Below are 8758 nucleotides of genomic sequence, written 5' to 3'. Positions count from 1 at the left end.
AGAAAAAAATGAATTTTAAACGCATTTTTTCTTTAAAATTCTGAAATATAAGTCTCAAGCTTCATCTAAATTTAAGTCTTCAACCTAAAAATACAGTTAAATCCTCCAGAGTTGCGGTAACCCACTTTTGAAACTGGGATATTTTTTGCTGGGTTGTTTTCATCGCAAATTTTCAAGAAGCTTCTATAATTGTAGTTATTTCACTATCAAAATTCATCTCAAAATATGCTACGGGATCATCTTTGCACAGAACAGGAGATATTTGTTTTTCGACTAAATTTCAGGTTAAGATCAGAGGCATGTCTTCACTGCTGATCTATTCCCAATTATTTTCTTGAACCTTCACAGAAGAATGAGATGGTGGAAATATTTAAGCCTGGAGTCAAGGGAGTATCCATTTGAAACCTCCAAGTGGTATCAAGACATCCTGCACTCTTTTCTTCCAGAGCATCAGGAACCCGCTCATCGGAAAACTAATGAGAGCCAGACGGCTTGATCAATTAATGAGGGGTTCAGATATGGAAGGGACCCATGGCCGAAAAAAATAAAACCACCAAAGCAAAGGTAGACGTGAAATTATCCCAACCCTACCCTTCAAACCTCGTAAATAAGATACCGGATGATCTCTGCATTTCTTCAGGGTTTTCTTCCATGTTTGTAAACAACAGTTTCGTTGGCTATCCTGCCAGCATCTTCAGGTCAAAGGTGTTGGCTGTTGGTTTTTGCCTCGTTTATGTACTGTTGGCTGGATTGGAGCTGCACTGTGATTGGCTGTCTGACTTGGCGCTTCTCTGTAATTGGCTCTCTCTTTGATGAATTTTCCAGGTGCTGTGAAGGAATGAAGAAAACCCTGAAGAAATGCAGAGATCAAACCATCGCCGTAGAAATCTATGCTCTTAGATACCAGATGTTGATAGGTCTTTGAGGGTACTAGAAGCATTGGCAATTTCTAGACGGTCCATTTCTTCTCTATCATTGCCATGATGAAAGATAAAGGAAATGATGAGGCAGAAAAGCAGATAATAATGAAGTACAGAGAGGAGCATGCAGCACCCGTACATACAACACAAATTCGCTGAGAAAATATATAAATCGGAGCGTGAATGGAAGAATATCTCCCTAGAGCACCCATCAGATATTTCTCCTACAGAAAGCATCCTGATGCAACTGGAAATAGTATTCTAAAATAAATACAAACGTACAAACAAAGGCAATGAAGAGGCACAAAACAAAGGCAAGTAGATATTTCTTGCATATGTACTCTCTGAAAAAAATATTTATGGAAGCCTTAGAGATAGGAATTTTAAATGAAAGATTTGGATTCATACGGTGTGTCGTGCAAGCTTGAGGTATGGCATTCAGAGGATGCAGACACATCCTGCAGGGGGAGAGAGGGTGCATCGCACATGCTGATGGAGAGACCACTGGCATTTTAAGTCAGGCTTGAGGGGTTAAATAATAGGGTACATACAGTATTCTTTCCACGCATCATCTTTCACTGTTCAAACTCACACCATCACTCATTGAATATTGCTTGAAACAGTACTGCTTCCATTACATCCATCTGATATCAATTCACCAGAAGCCTCTTTTAGTCTCTATCCTGATCACCGCAATTGCTGAAATCACACCTAAAGTGGTCATCAAAAGTTTGGCTTTTGACAGCTAGAAAACACCTACATCAAATTCAAAGCGCAGAAAATAAAAATCTCCAAAAAATTGCAACAGCATCCTAGTCTATCACAAACCGCAATTTGCAAATGATCTGCACATCCGTTCAGCTCTCAAGAAAATCAAGGTAAACCTTCCCAAAATTTGGGAAATCTATGGCATCCACTAGCACTGCGATCCTAACTAAACTATGGCTATAAGAACAGAGTCCTTCTGGCAAGAAAGAAACTCAGAAACATGCCACTCTTTAGTGTCGCAGCTAGGGGGGGATTTTGGGAGATAAAACACCCCCATAGCTCCCCAGAGTAATGTTTAAGTTTTATCCATTTAATTAATTAGATTGATATTACTAATACATTTGTACAAGGATGAATAAAAATATCACTCAGAAAACCGTAAAACCTACCATTTTGCACCATTTATCTTTAAAATTCCTCAATTTATTAATCTCGTACCTACCGCTTATCTTGGTGGGTATACCATACCCCCAAACACCCCAGTGTTAGTTGCACCCCATTCCCCCCTCAGCCTTAATTCCTAGCAGTGCCCCTGCCACCCTTACCCACCAAAATTCATTAATCTCATTTCAGCACTTCAAAATAATTGTCTCTCCACTTTATTTTACAATCTACCATTTGTGACCATTGATTGCGAGTAATACTATGAATAGTATAATTTAATAACCGAAGTTAGTTAAGTAATTTTGAAAATTATTCTCCTTCAGCTGAAATACTTCCAACAACGTGACATTAATGGTATAAGTGTTCACATTTGTATCATGATTACTAATGTGTTTTCTGCTGTGGGAGCGATTACCATACAATATAGTGGCATAATTCCTCTTTACAATTGATAACTTTAATGCTTATCTGTCATGTACATAATACCTTTCATTTGCTCAAAAGGCCTTTTTATAAAGCCATTTTTCTGTTTGCCTATTATCACTATTAATTATGAAGATAAGCAACGCTAGAATCATGATGTATTTCCTCAGTCTTCATTGATCATTCATTGATGAAAATTTTTAACTGAAGTATTGGTCGTCCTTGTCCCTGACATTCTCTATGGATGCATGCAAAAGAAAATGATGTAAGTAGCACTTTTTTGTGAATGCCATTTTGTACCTGAGATATTTTACAAAAGTATTTTATGCAGGATTCTTTGCTCATGCATTGATAATTATTTTCAATTGAGTCATGTGTATATTTTGACATGGCTTCCTTTGTGGTCGCATGCAAATGAAAATGGTATTAGTTGAACTTTTTGGTGGATTTCATTATTTTGAAGATGAAATATTTCATGCCGCTTATCTTCAGTGATAATCATGGATTCATATTGAGGTTTTCACTTGCAGCATCAATCCATTGCTATTAACTGAAATATGAGTCTGTGTTGGCGTGGCTTTCTTTGCGGTTGCATACAAATGACAAAATGTTATTGGTGAAATTTATTGGTGTATTTCATTATTTTGAAGATGAAATATTCAATTCCGTCTATACTCAGTGACTATCGTGGGTTTATGTTTGAGTTTTCAGCTACAGAAAGAAAGGCAAGATTCTTCATCTGAAGGGAATGGTGTTATAAATAAAAAGAAAAATTACTGTCCATAAGGAGCATTTACATGGGCTCGGTAATATGACATGTTGAAGTGATTGCCAAATGTGAAGTGCAGAGACCTAGTACTGAGACCGTGGACGTTAATGCCGTGTGATTGTGGCCATGGGCGGATCCAGGATTTCTTTCTGGGAGGGGCACAAGCACGGCCGTATCCAGGATTTTGTTCAGGGGGGGGCACAAGGATACCTCCTAATACAAAACGAACGAAATGACAATGGGACCGTATTAAAAATCTGGCATATTTTTAAGGAACTGGGGGGGGGGCGTGCCCCCCCCCTTGATCCGCCTATGATTGTGGCATATAGTACCTCATCCTTTCATTTGCTCTAATTTTATTTTGCAGTAGTTTGAACAAGCAAATTATAGACACATAAAAAAAATGTAGTCGTAAATATTCATGCAATGCAGAAAATAATTAATAAGATAAATTTAGAGATGCACAATTATAAAGAGCTGATGGGCAAAAGAATGAATGAATATTAAATTCATTTAATTCATCCAACCATTTGATTGCAATTAATGACTAATAGCCTGAGAGATAGCGTTTGAATACATTGATCTTTTTATGATTAAGGGCCAAGGGCAAATTATTATGCACAATCTCATAAGAATGGCTATGGGACTGCTTAGTGTTGAAATGGTTCTCATGACTATGGTGAAAATGTAAGAGAAATTATCCTGGAAATGGCTTTGGATTTAACAAGGTAAGAATTCTGTTCCATCAAAGGGAACTAAGTTATGGATATGAGGTGATTTTATGAAAGGGTGTCTGCATAATCCTTTGTGGGGAAAGGTTGGTAAGATAAAGGTATGGCATGTTTCTGAAGAAGGAAAATCTTACAATTTTATAGTAATTGAATTTACTTTTTTGCTGACAGAGAAACCTTTTGCGAAGAACATTCATGCTGAAATATAGCGATTTCAATTCATATTGAAGAAATCTTTTATTTTAAATTAAGATTGGTGTGACTACATGCGATGGGTACAAAAAAGAAACATTGTTCATTAAAAAATAGTTTCCGTTACATATTTGGCCCTAGTCCTTGAAGGTAGCTGATCAACTACAGTCTTGAATTTTTAAACGGATGATTTTAAGATGCATGCTTGTTGAAATAGCATCAGATTAGGAACTAAACAAATGTTAACTTTTTCTATCTATCTAAAAATGCTATCTTTTGTTCGTCTGGGAACATTCTGACTTATGATCGAATGCGAAACCATTTTTGGTGGCAGCAAGATTAAATTTTAGTACATTTAAAGAACTCATACGTACTTAAATGTTGAACTGAAGAAATCATGACTTGAATGTGAAATCAACGCTTCAAGGTATATCATCCATTCCAAAATTACCGCCGCGCGAATTTTGATATCGATCTGTTGATGTCTTTGCGTCTCGACTTTTGAGTCGATAGTGCCGAGCCTAGCGACCCTAGCGACGCTATCGCTCGTCAACAGGCTTTGCGAACTGCCATGTTAAGAGGAGGTACCTTGCCTCCCCTACCCACCCCCCGCTTTTTCCTTACTCGACGTAGTACAGTGATTTTTATAGATGGCAGCCCGAAAAAAGTGTACGTGACTGCCGATAGATGGCAGCACTGACAATTAGCGGCAAAACTGGGTATTCAAATATGTCATCCAGTATATACAGTAATATTAATACTCGCATTTCCTGAAAAACAAAACTTTTTGTTTCCTTTAAATAAAAAAACAATGGTAATTAAACATTAAGTCATTTTTATTGATAAAAAACAGTAATACATTTATAAAACAGGGCAACATTAACATTTGAAAAAGATCACTGAAAAACAATAGATCACCACTTCAATGCCTTACGTTCGAAACAATTTTATAAAGCACGAAAAAATACTAAGGCATTTAAATAACCTCACATTCAGGGATAAGGAAAGAAATATTGCTAACTCGAACACATTGAGCAAAAGACAGTTGTGAATGCAATGCATTAATAGGTGCATGAGCAATGAATAGCAATGTGACAACTTGCTTATCAAATGCATATGAAGCCAATGGCAGTACAACCCAGCATAACCAAGCAAGACAATTAAACCAACACGCAGTTAAAGGCAATCAACACAATCAGCAAAGGACAGTTGTGAACGCAATGCATTAATAGGAACGTGAGCACTGAATAGTTATCAGATAACTAGCCACAACACTTGCATATGAAGCAAAAGGCAGTACACCACAGCATAACCATGCAAGACAATTAAACCAACAGGCAGTCAGAGGCACTTAAACACAATCAGCAAAGGACAGTTGTGAACGCAATGTATTAATAGGAACGTGAGCACCGAATAGCAATCAGACAACTTGCTTATCACATGCATATGAAGCAAATGGCAGCACACCCCAGCATAACCATACAAGAAAATTAAACCAACTGACAGTCAGGGGCACTTCAGCACAATCAGCAAAGGACAGTTGTGAACGCAATGCATTAATAGGAACGTGAGCACTGAATACTTATCAGATAACTAGCCACAACACTTGCATATGAAGCAAAAGGCAGTACACCCCACCATAACCATACAAGAAAATTAAACCAACTGACAGTCAGGGGCACTTCAGCACAATCAGCAAAGGACAGTTGTGAACGCAATGCATTAATAGCAACGTGAGCACTGAATACTTATCAGATAACTAGCCACAACACTTGCATATGAAGCAAAAGGCAGTACAACCCAGCATAACCAAGCAAGACAATTAAACCAACACGCAGTTAGAGGCAATCAACACTATCAGCAAAGGACAGTTGTGAATGCAATGCATTAATATAGGAACATGAGCACTGAATAGCAATCAGATAACTACCTTTAACACTTACATACGAAGCAAAAGGCAGTACACCACAGCATAACCATGCAAGACAATTAAACCAACAGTCGGAGGCACTTCAACACAACACAAACACTTCAGAAAAGGACAGTTGTGAATCCAATGCATTAACAGGCGCGTGAGCACTGAATATAAATCAGAGAACTGGCTTTAACACTGACATACGAAGCAGAAGGCAGTACACCACCTCCCATCCGAAATATGGGCACCACACTCCAAAACACTACGGTAGTGCTTGATTTTCACTCTATAAAAATAAAGACTTATCACACGGATCACGAGAGCTCCTAACTTGCCAAGAGAACAGATTCAAAACGTGGTCACGTGGTTATAACGGCGATGGGACCACGTGAGTTCCACGAAAACCCTCCCCTACTTCCCCCTCCCTCTCTCACCTCCCCTACAACTTCAATACTTCTCTCAGATGGCGTGAGAGTGCAAGTTACCCGGAAGCCCCGTAAGAGATCGCACTGGTTGCTCGTCAATTACTTCCTGGCGGGCGCGCAGAGACCAGCAGGGACATTGTCTTTACCCCAAAGAATAATAATTGTCTGTGTTGTGTGCTTTGAGAGATATTGTTCTCATTATTAAACATTCATATTAATGCCGGACATTATATTACTCGAGGTTAGTTTTTGTTTGTAAACAAGTTAGTGGTTAAGCTATTTATATTAACGTGGTTTTGTTGGTTAATCTAAAGACTAAAGCTTTCCTGTTTATTTCCGAAATAGTTTGAGTTGCTGCTGGCTCCATTAATTCATGTCATAATTAGAGGGTACAATAACATAATTTGTATTCTAATGCCGTAGCACGGAATTCGTATTCGTGTATATAATCCATATTTTTGACGGTGAGTAATGAGCTATTTGCTAGTGTGTCTTTGTGATGATGGGTCTTTTAAAATGCACAATTTCATATAAGAACCTCATAGTAATGTCGTGCCTATAGTTTCTCTTGTACTAAGATTATTTCCTTGGTGTGAATAGCTAGTCTACATCTTTGAGTATGCTATATACATTTCTGTGTTATCGTGTGGTTATTTTGATTATGTTTTCTAAACGTTCGCTGGTATTTAAAGCATGCTACCAACCATGAATCTTATGTGTTACTCCCGATGAATGATAGCATTATTTGTTTTAAGTACTTATTGTGACGATTACAGTTTCTCATTCTTCTCAGTCAGCGTCGCGGAAATATTTTAACTCTCACAATATATTGTTTAAAATTTCAGTACTTGTAAGTATTAGCGAAAAAAATGATCATTAGTGTAAAGGCAGGAAACCTCTTACGGTGGCAATTACAATTGAATATCAACGTATCAATTACTTGCAATTTAAAATTTGACTCTTCTGTTTGTAATTTAGAGGATTTTGAAAACAAAAGATCTCTTCTGGTATGTGATGTCAAATAAGAAAAAATACCTTGTTTTCAACGTTTCTATCTGATAGCTCCTGAAGTTTGGTTCTTACTTGACAAATTTGTGTGTGACGCTGCGGTGTAGGGTGACGTAATGCTAAAGTCGGTTCATCAACAATGAAAATACAAGTTTTATATATCCGGCCTAATGTATCAAGATTATTTCTTTATAGTTTGGTATCTAAGGCTCGGTATCAAATAAGATGAAATGATAATTGACGTGATCCATACAAGCATAAGTTTGTTTATCGTAAACAATTCAGGTTGATGGTCAACTCATCCTATGTTTCATTCATTGGCTGCAATGTTGGTTAGGTAAATGAGTGCTCATGAACGCCCTTTGTAATTGCTATCATGAATTATGTATCTCTCTCCATTTTTTCGTACTGGTTCTTTTAGTGCTGGGCGTTGGTGAATGCTCAAGGCAATTTCTTTGAGCTGCCTTATTGTTTTGCGTGTGAGTTGGCATTTCTACTGCAGATGGACGATCTCATTAATTGCCTATTTCCATATTTTTTCAATGCTTTATTAGTGCTGAGTATTGGGAGAATCCCTTGTTTTTTTCCTTTCAGTCATCCTAATTTTTTTGTGCTTATGATAATTTTTTAAAGTGCTGATGAATGGTATCTTTGCCTGCCATTTTAAAGTACATAGTTTCATTTCTTTATAATGCTCCCAACAGTGCAAATTAGTGGGCAATGCTGAACATATAGGCTCTGAAGCTGCCCGATTACTTAGTGCTCTTGAAAATCCTTTTCGATTGCTGATAAATGCCCTCTTTCATTGCCATCAGGGTCATTCCATGTCAACTCAACCAGGGTCCCACGCCCACCATCTCAGATTTTGATAATTCTTTCCCTGTTGTTAGTTTCAACCTTAGTTAAGAAAAATCCAAAATATTAAAGACCCATTGTAAGTACTTTCCAAGATGTGAGTGTTTGAAGTCAATGAGGCACACACAAAAATTCTGCGCAACAGTCAAATTATTCAAAACTAACATATTTGTGCCCCTGTAAAACCTAAACCAAATGAGCCAAGCTAGTAAAAATTTTAGAGGCTCTAACCATGCTGCTATAGTTTTCAAAAATGTTATCAAAACGATTTTTACTTGAAAACTTTGTTTTCTATAAATGTTCAAAAATTGCACTTTTGACAAATTTCAACAAAAAAGTGACATTTCCAAACATGTAAAAATCACATA

The 8758-nt window shown here is 37.3% G+C and overlaps 1 protein-coding gene across 3 annotated transcripts in view; it reads left to right on the top strand.

Annotated features, from left to right (window-relative positions):
• LOC124172942 (zinc finger protein OZF-like) overlaps positions 1-8758 on the top strand; it is a 71213-nt gene that overhangs the window by 47037 nt on the left and 15418 nt on the right. The window contains exons 1-2 of one of the 3 annotated variants that reach the window (XM_046552469.1): positions 6650-6768; positions 6873-6991. The exons of 1 other annotated variant lie outside the window; for it this stretch is intronic. The gene's annotated coding sequence lies outside the window, so the exon portion shown is untranslated. Of the gene's footprint in view, positions 1-6649; positions 6769-6872; positions 6992-8758 lie in introns of those variants that run through there. One more of the 3 variants, XM_046552470.1, reaches the window with a different exon arrangement.

Source organism: Ischnura elegans, assembly GCF_921293095.1.
Source record: "Ischnura elegans chromosome 13 unlocalized genomic scaffold, ioIscEleg1.1 SUPER_13_unloc_3, whole genome shotgun sequence".
NCBI classification, from domain to species: Eukaryota; Metazoa; Arthropoda; class Insecta; order Odonata; family Coenagrionidae; genus Ischnura; species Ischnura elegans.
Note: the sequence above shows the minus strand (reverse complement) of the source record. Positions and strands in the feature narration are given on the sequence as shown.